General features: G+C 48.7%; 1 non-coding gene across 1 annotated transcript; it reads right to left on the bottom strand.

Moving 5' to 3' along the window:
* Window positions 1–7,048: 7,048 nt before the first annotated feature.
* Window positions 7,049–7,121, bottom strand: TRNAG-CCC (transfer RNA glycine (anticodon CCC)). The gene has a single exon. It is a non-coding gene; the product is annotated as a tRNA-Gly (tRNA).
* Between the last annotated feature and the right edge of the window lie 1,737 nt (window positions 7,122–8,858).

The following is an 8,858-nucleotide window of genomic DNA, read 5'->3' as shown; positions in this document are numbered from 1 at the left end:
GTATAATTTCAGTACTTGAACATAAGGCACTCTGGTCTTTTTTTTTTTTTTTTTTTTTAAAGAAAGTGCTAAGGGAGGAAAAAAAAAAGTCCCTTCTGGTTATACCTGCATTTTGTAAACCAACCATGAGAAAAGACAAATGGGCCAATGATTATGGTGCTCCTCAGATAAAAGCAATATTTAATTTCATTTTACATTTCTTATGCTCTTAAGTTTGACCAAAATGAAGTGACTCTTGACTGTAACTTTTTAAAAATGAACATTAGCAGTTGCAGCCATTTTGTTTTCTGGCTAATTTTCCCTGACTGCACATGCTCTCTGGAGCCCTACATGATCTTGTCTAATAATTGTTTTTGTTTTGCTGCTAAAGGAAATGGAATAGTTTACAGTCAACAAGTGAGGCACAACTCAATGGCAAGATTTTCCAGTTCTTACTGATAATATTCACCCTACCATAGTTTACACTGGAGTGAGATTGGGGTAGGAGGAGAAGACACCAACATGAATCCTTACTTTATAGTCCAGATACTGGGTCTTACTCTCCCAGATTTTCTCATGCAGCAGTAAAGCAGACCCAAAATCACTTCTCACACTGCCTTAGGTTTTCAGAATGCCCCACAAAGGGACAGAAAAGAGCACCGCCCCCTCCCCCCCCAAAAAAACAATAACGACGACAAATAGCCGAGTACTCGGCAAATAACTGCAGTTGGGTTTTTCTCCCGGTAGTTTAAAAAAGGAGGAAGTCAGAAAAAGGCGCTGAGCCCCCTCTGAAACTAATTTTTCCATCACCTTTGCACAACTCCGTTTAACAGACCACGGAGTTAAATCCGTTGAATTGACGGTGAAGTAGCAGTGAATTCCTCATGACCACAGGCAAGAGAGGGAGGGTCTGGGAGGCGGGCAGCTAGCGCGGGCTCCTTCGTGCAGAGTTCTGGTCACTGCGCCCAGCCAAGACCCGGCTTAATAAAGTTGGTACCGAAATGATGCCACCCTCCACAGGCGTCAGGGAGCTATTTCAACTGTCTGGAGACCAACAAAGACTTGAACGTTGATGTAATCTTCGTTTTGAGGGGTGCAGGTGAGGGTGGGCTAGTTTGCTTTATAAAGATCTGTTGTCCCAAACCTTTATCTTTCCCGCAAAGATTCTGGGTCCTTTGTATTTCACCTTGGGAGTGTTTCGCCCCTTCAAAGATAAGAGAAATCCAATCAAGCCAATTAAGTTCCGGCTTTCGAAACGTCGGAGTTTGAGATAATGGTCAGTTTCCTCCACCCCACCCCACCCCACCCCCATCGCTTCTCTCTAATCTCGCCTTTCCTGCGGCTCTGCCCACCCTCAGCCCCGGAGGCCCGCGCGGGATTCCGAGGACTTGGCGGCGAGGCGGCACTGGAACCGAGTCCACGGCGAGTTTTTAGGGTTGCGGTTTCTAAGTCTCGATGCCCGGATCGGAGTTACCCGGGAAGAGCACTCCCATCTCTGCCCCGGGGGCCCGCGGCCCAAGTGGCTATCCAGGCTGGCGCCGCCCTCTGGGCCCCGCTCGGCTCTGCAGGCCGGACTGGGGCGGCCTTTGGGGTGCTCGTCCTCCAGCGTCCCCTCTTTCTGGGCTGGCTCCGGCTCTGGTCGCAACCTCGGCCGAGCCGCAGCCCACCTCACGACCCGGTCCTCAGGCCTCCCTCGCGGCTTCGGGCGCTGTGGGTTGCGGGGAGACTCGTGTACCGCCGGCGCCGGGAGGAGCGCTCCTTGAGCCCTTCGGGGTCAGCCGTGAGCCTGGGCGCACCTGGCCCGTGACTTCACTGCCTGGCTGAGTTCGGGGGGCGGACGGACTTCGGGTGCGTGTGTGTGGCCAGGCCAGGAGACGAACGCCCGGAGCTAGAAGGAACGGAAGCCAAGGCCGAAGGAGAAGAGGGCGATCTGGGCCTGAGGGGCCCGGGAGAGGGGGCCAGAGAGGAGAAGACGGCGCGGCGGGGCCCTCGGCCTCTTGCCGTCCTCGCCCCCTCCCTGGGAGGAAGCACCGCAGACGGCTGGGTCAACCACAGGCGGTGAAGGGCGAGGCAGCCGCCGCCGCCACAGCGGGGTCTCCCGCCGCGCCTTGGGCCTCCGGTGTCCTGAGCAGACGTGGCGCCGAGGTGGGGTCCAGCTGAGCCTGCCTGGGGCCCCAGGGATCCTTCAGGAAAGTCTGGGGCTTGGGCTAGTGGGTCTGGGTGAGTTCTGCCCTGCCTGGGGCTCCTCGGCTCTGAGCTGAGCCTTTCAGGGGGGAGCCTGTGGGACTCACGGTTACCCTTGGCGCAACCCTTTTCTCCGACGTCTCTAGATTTCCTCTTTAAACCAGATATCCTGACTTCGTTTTTAGACCCGGCGCAGCACTCAACTGCTCTTAAGGCCAGAGGCCAGTTCTGGGAGAAGAAAACCTTGCCTCTGGCGTCCCGGACAGCTCCGGGTGGCCCGTTCCGGTTACCTGCAGCGCAGGGCCGCAGAGCTGCTCCCGCCTCCACTTAACCAGAAGCCGGCGCTCGGGCGATCGGCCCCGGCGCGCGCACCGCAGGTTTGAACCCGCGTCTAACACCCGCTTGAAAACCTCACTGTTGTTAACCGGACAAAGCTGTAACCCAAAACCAGGCGTTCCAGTGTGAGATGGTGATTTATTGCGTACAGAGGCGTGTTTTAATCATGCAAAGGAGAAACACAAAGGAATCAGGCCGGAGACAGGCGCATCCCACACAAATGGAAGCTGAAGTCTTAGAAAATAACTAAAATGCGGAGATGCAGGGTCAGTTTCAGCCCTGACCCCGGCTTGCTTCACGCCTTCCTCCAAAACCTTTACGTAGAACAGCTGTCTGGTACCACAAAGGGTCCACGCCCCCCGTCACGCATCTGCATGCCCAGATCTGCGACCAAAGTCTTGAACACTTCTTTTTCTTCTCTTCAACGGCCAGAACCCTGTCAGCGCAGCGTGCCCTGATAAAACCTGATTCCTCCAGTCGCCCCATTTGCGCCCTTAGGTTAGCATGATATAAAAGACGGGGAGCCCCTGGGACGTTCCCCTGGGATGGAGAGAGCAAAACCCCAAACAAAACCCACCCCGATGTTTTTCCGTATTAGGCTCTGAAACGGCACAGATTATGGGATTTGTCTCGGACAGAATTAACACTACATGTGAAACCATAGTGCTCCTGGTGCATTGAGACACATTGTATACCATTGCTTGAAGCATCTCTTCTAAACTGCCTGTTAATAGCAACACGAGGCCTTAAAATAATAAGTGGGTTTTCGGTTTTAACCTGATTAAAATGAAATTTCGACACTGTAAAGGGCAGTTTTTCTGGTGGAAGCAGTTCGAAGGAAACGGAACCCATCACAGGGCTAGAGGAAGCTTTTGTATGGGGAAATGGCTGGAGAGGAGAAGGAAGCAGGCCTGCATTTAAAAGGCCTTCCCCTATGCAGTGGTCCCCACAAGCCAGGGAGGTGCCCCGAGTTCTAAAGAGAATTAGCCAGATTTCCTCTCTTGCAAGCAGTGTGCTTTATATTTAAAAACCAACCCGCTGTTGACTGCAAACAAACAATAAGTAAATTCAAATAAAGGAGCCCTACCAGGTCCAACCCATTTGGTCAAAGATAACTGCAGGTGCCAGAGAGGCCAGGCTATCACTAGGGGGAGGGTCAGCTTCGAATTTTGTTTTTCTCCTAGAGGGAAAGTTGAACTGCATGAGGTCTGTGACTCACTTTTATTCCTTAATCTTCCCCATCCTTTACCTTCAATTCTCAGTGGAAGGAAAACAACAACAAAGGGGGAAAAAAGAATGCCATAGCAAATATAATACTAAGTGGCCAAAGTTTGAATTCACTTCTGTTTCACCACCACAAGGGGGGAAAAAAGCTATCTCAGAATCAAATGGAATCCTCTGTCCACCTCTCCAGTGTCCTCGACTTAGTTTGCCTACTTAGGAGTGGGAATGTGGCCTTTTGGATAAAAATAGGCTTGTTAACCTACTTGACATTACTAGAAAACCTTGCCTGCAGAAGACTTGAAAAATAAGATGAGAGTGTTTAGCACCTATACTATTGCCTTTTTGTTTTTCCCCTTTGAACTGCCCATGATAGGACCAGCAAATCCCACAGAAGCAGTAGACTCTGCACCCCGCGGGTCTGTTCACCCTCCAACCCTGGTCCCCGAGTTAAAGGCCAGAAAATGTCCCATAGAGACAGCGATTGGGTGGAGTGAAGTCTCCCCCTTAGGCCCTGCCTCCAATCTCTCAACTGGAATCTCCAGAGGACTCAAGCTACTCTGAAAATCACTCATAGCAGCCTCCAGTTGTTAAAATCTGTTCCTAGAGCCAATAGTCACATTTTAGGCTCCTGGGCCATTAATAAAAATCGCCTTAACATTCAAATGGCTCTAAAATGCGTTGATAGAGGATTACTGGGCCTAATGGACGTCGTGTGTGATAACATGGCCCCTGAGCAGCGAGGTTCTGGAGTGGATGTCCGACCACAGCTACCTGATTATCAGCTTACAGCCAAACCTCTTCTTAGCAGCGATGCTCTTAAGAAGCGTTCTTCCGCAGAGCCGAGAGGGAGACTTCTGTGTTCTTCATTTAACCGTATTTAACTACCGCATAGTGCTCTGGAAACCAGAGGGGAGAACTTGCCTGGAGGCGTTAGGTCACCCTCAGAAGTTAAAGAGGGGCGGGTCCCAGCCACTGCCCCTCCCATCCCGGCTATTAAGGGAGCGAAGGCCAAAAAGCGGTGGCCGGGGCAAATCGAGGGCCTTGCCTGAGACTTGGGTTTGCCCTAAATCTGGGGCTTCCTCCACGGGACTCTTCGAGCCGCCTCAGAACAGAGCTTGTGAAGAGGCTGCCTGGCTAGCTCCGACAAGGCCTGCGGCGTCCCGAACACTCGCGGAGCTCCCCTCTTCTGCAGACTGCGGGAAAGTCTTCCGGCCAGGACGCGAGCAGCCGACTGCTCTAAGGACGCCCTGACAGCGGCCGCGGCGCCAGGGAGGGAGGGGGTTCCCGGGTTTCAACGAAAACAAGTGGCAAGTGCACCGCGTTCCCATTCTCCAGCCCCACCTTTCACCCCGCAAACTAAGCGGAAGACCCCAAAAAAGCAGGGCCTTCGGGGGTTGTAAAGAACACCAGGGCATCGCCCCAGGGGCCTCCCCTCCCCGTGCACAGTCCCCAGGCTAAGGTCATTTGGAGAGGCCGGAGAGAGTACCAGGGGAGGCCAGGAGTTACTAGAGTGGCTGAGAGGCAGCCTATGGATCAAGCTGCCTGGGACATCAAGATCACGACCCCCCGCCCCCCGCAACCCATGCAGCCGACGGGCACCAGCCCAGGAAGTGGGCCTCGAACCCACAGCGCCCCAGCCATGCTCCAGGTCACAAGTGGTGCCGCCGGATCTGGTAGACTGTGGGTCACACCCACCTGACAGAGGCGAGGCTTGGTCCACAGAGCATTGTGCCTCCTCGCGGAAGCGGGGAAGACCCAGGATCCTGCGATCCGCGTGCTCTTCCTTCTCCAACCCCATCCATGGTCTTCACGAGGATCTGATGGGGGTGTGATGTAAGGACGTCGGGAGAGTCCCCTCAGTCAAGGGCGCATCGCATACAAATGGCAGCAGAAGTCTCTTTGCGCCCACATCGCCGTTGACCCATCAAAATCATTGCCCGCCCACCCCCGCCCCTCGCCGTCCTTATGTCGTGGGCGCTCTTCTCACCTCGTGCCTTTACCGCAGCCCCACGCTGGGCGGGCTCCGAAGTCCAAACTTCCTCTCTCAAGCTTCTTGTGGTGAAAGATGCAAGAACTGAAACAGGCTTGTCCTTAGAGCTCAGATCTGGCATAACCCCTGTCTACAGCGCCGGGCCTGAGCTAGGAGCCGGGAACCGAGTGTGCAGGGCCGCGAGGTATAGCCGGCACCATCCTGGGTCCCCAAGCAAGTGCACCCACCCGAGCCCCGAGAGCTTGGGCAGCCGGCTGGCAGCGGCTTCCGGTTCCAACTTACGGCCTTGCCAGCTGGTGAGTGGAGTGGCCACTTCGTGCTAGGGCGCTATGGTACGTTTTGACGAATGACTGACAAAATCACCTAAAATGAATTTTGAGATAGTTGTGAAGACCAAGGATGCACATGTAAAGGACTCCCCCGAGTCCTTCTTGGACACTAATCTAAAAAAATTTTATAACTTTTGAGTTATGTTTGGTTAGGAATTTCAGCCATTTTTACTGCTGTGAAGTGGTAAGGATTTTTTTTTTTTAATGGTAGGCAGATATTTGGGGCACTTATATATATTTATATGTGTAATATAGAAATTACACATATATACATGTGTATTACATATATGTCTAAAGTGAAATTAGGTTATTTTGGAAATAAGAATCACATTTTAGAATTTTAAATTAATCCAAGTCTCTAATTGAAATTTATTTTTCAGTAGATCTTGCTGATTAAGTGGATTCTATTTTTAATTTGGGGGAAGGAAATGGCAACCCACTCCAGTATTCTTGCCTGGAAAAACCCATGGACAGGGGAACTTGGCCAGCTACAGTTCATGGGGTTGCAAGAGTCAGACAGGACCTAGCGACTGAACAACAACAACAGTTTTTAATTTTAGTCTGAGTTGGCCACTTCAAGTTTTAGAAGGCTAACAAAGACTCAATCTGTTTGATAATTAACTTTTAGCAAAATCATGGCCTTGTTTGGTCTTAAAATTGAACATACTCTAAAGTTCTCTAATTTTGAAATTGAGAAAACTTGGTACAAACATGTATTCACCATTTTGATATAAACATGTATTCACCATTTTCAAGGACAAATAATTGGCCTGATTAAACCAATAATCTTGATTTCTGCCCATTTTAAGACAGCACATTGCTTTCTTTCTCTCTCTCTCTCTTTTTTTTTTTTTTTTTTTGCTTTTCTTCATATGTATTGATAAGGATGCAAAGTATGTACTCTTACTTGAAGTTGTCTGAGATGATATCTTTTTCAGAAATTCTTTTTAAAAAATATTTATTTATTTGGCTGGACCAGGTCTTAGTTGCAGCATGTGGGATGTAATTCCCTGACCAGGGATCGAACCTGGGCCCCCTGCATTGGGAGCACAGAGTCTTAGCCACTGGACCACCAGGAAAGTCCCTTCCGAAATTCTTACCCCTGTGTTTCAGGTATCCTTTTGGGGATGGTTGTTTGTGAATAGATTTTAGAGGATGTTAACTCAATTGTACAAAAATTTCTTTGGTTTGTGTAACTGTATTTTTTTTTTTTTTAATTCCTGGACAGAAGATCTATAGCTTTCACCAGATTCATAGAAGGGTTTGTTGTTGTTTAGTTGTTAAGTCGTACTTCGAGCTCTTTTGTGAGCCTGTGGACTGTAGCCCATCAGGCTCTTCTATCCTTGGGATTTCCCGGGCAAGAATACTGGAGTGGGTTGACTTCCTCCAACCCACTAATGGAAACTATGTCTCTTGCTTGACAGGTGGGCTCTTTATCACTGAGTCAACTGGGAAGCACAAAAGGGTTTGTAAAAACTCCAAATTAAGAGCCACTGGTTTTTATAGGTTGTGAATGAAGGGTAAACTTGGTAACAAAAAAGGTGACAGTCCTGTAAAATTTGAGTCTACCCTTAACTTTTAGAAATCTTTAATTTTCTTTAAACAAAATAATCTTAAAAGTCCCTTTATTTCTAAATTCTACCTAGTTAGGTCCAGTTTGAATTATTGTTCATGTGTCTGTTTAGGTATAACATATTAAATTAATGAATGAAGTAGACAAGATTTATTCTAATAGTATTTTGCATGAAATGTCAAGTAGAAAATTTAAGCAAATATTTTAATGATTCAGATCCAAAAGCCTTTTTAATCAAAACAATCAACAATAATAAGATATTTTCTGACTCTGATTAAATATATCAGGAAATTTAATGTGAATTTGTTCTTTGTCTTTCTTTCTCTCAGTCAGCCAGTTCAGTTGCTCAGTTGTGTCTGACTTTTGTGACCCCATGGATTGCAGCATGCCAAGCTTCTTGGTCCATCACCAACTCCCGGAGCTTGCTCAAACTCATGCCCATCTCTCTGCAAATACTTAAATGTGTTGTGCATATTCCAACCATGCCCAGGTTCCCATATTTTTCTGTTGAAAAGTTTTTCATTTTCAAGCTTGACAACTGTCAAACATGGACAAAACAATAGATAAGGGAGGTGTAGGACCTTCTGATTGAGTCAGAAGGAGGGCATGACTATACTATCCAGGAGAGGAATTCAAGATCAGATGGTATAATCACCTCTAGGGGACCCAGGACAGAATTTAAATTAAATACTTAGAGGCCTTTCTTCTGGAATAGCAGATCTTGCCCACTTTCCCCACTTAGAACTCCCCAGCTTACTTCAAACTTTGTCTGAGAGGATATCTTCCATTAATGCAAGAAGAAGTATAATCTACGGTTTATTTAGCATTTGATCTTTGCACAGAGGCTTCCATTTAGAGGAACCATTGCAGCTAAGATTTGGATCTGGTCCATCAAATAGCCTGAACCGGGTGACCTCAGGCAAGTAGACGCAAGATACTAGCAATTTATTTCATATCAGCTCCCAAGCCATCACCAGATGATAACAACCGTTGGACACCGTTAATCTCTGCTTGACTCAAACTGGTGACCGCGAGGTGAAAGGCAGGGCGTTATCTCTGAGCAATTCGTGTGGCCTTCCACAGATTGCCAGTTGGGCCAATACAATTGAAGCCTCTTCTCCAGTGGTTACTTTAAAAAATTCATATCCAAAGTCTTTGGTCTTTGTTGGACTAGAAGGTAGGAGGGCTTTATCAATGAAAATGCCCGAGGGCCAAGATGTAGGAGCTTAGAATCCAATAAAAA

This window comes from Bubalus kerabau, chromosome 10 (genome assembly GCF_029407905.1).
Source record: "Bubalus kerabau isolate K-KA32 ecotype Philippines breed swamp buffalo chromosome 10, PCC_UOA_SB_1v2, whole genome shotgun sequence".
Lineage (NCBI taxonomy): Eukaryota > Metazoa > Chordata > Mammalia > Artiodactyla > Bovidae > Bubalus > Bubalus kerabau.
Note: the sequence above shows the minus strand (reverse complement) of the source record. Positions and strands in the feature narration are given on the sequence as shown.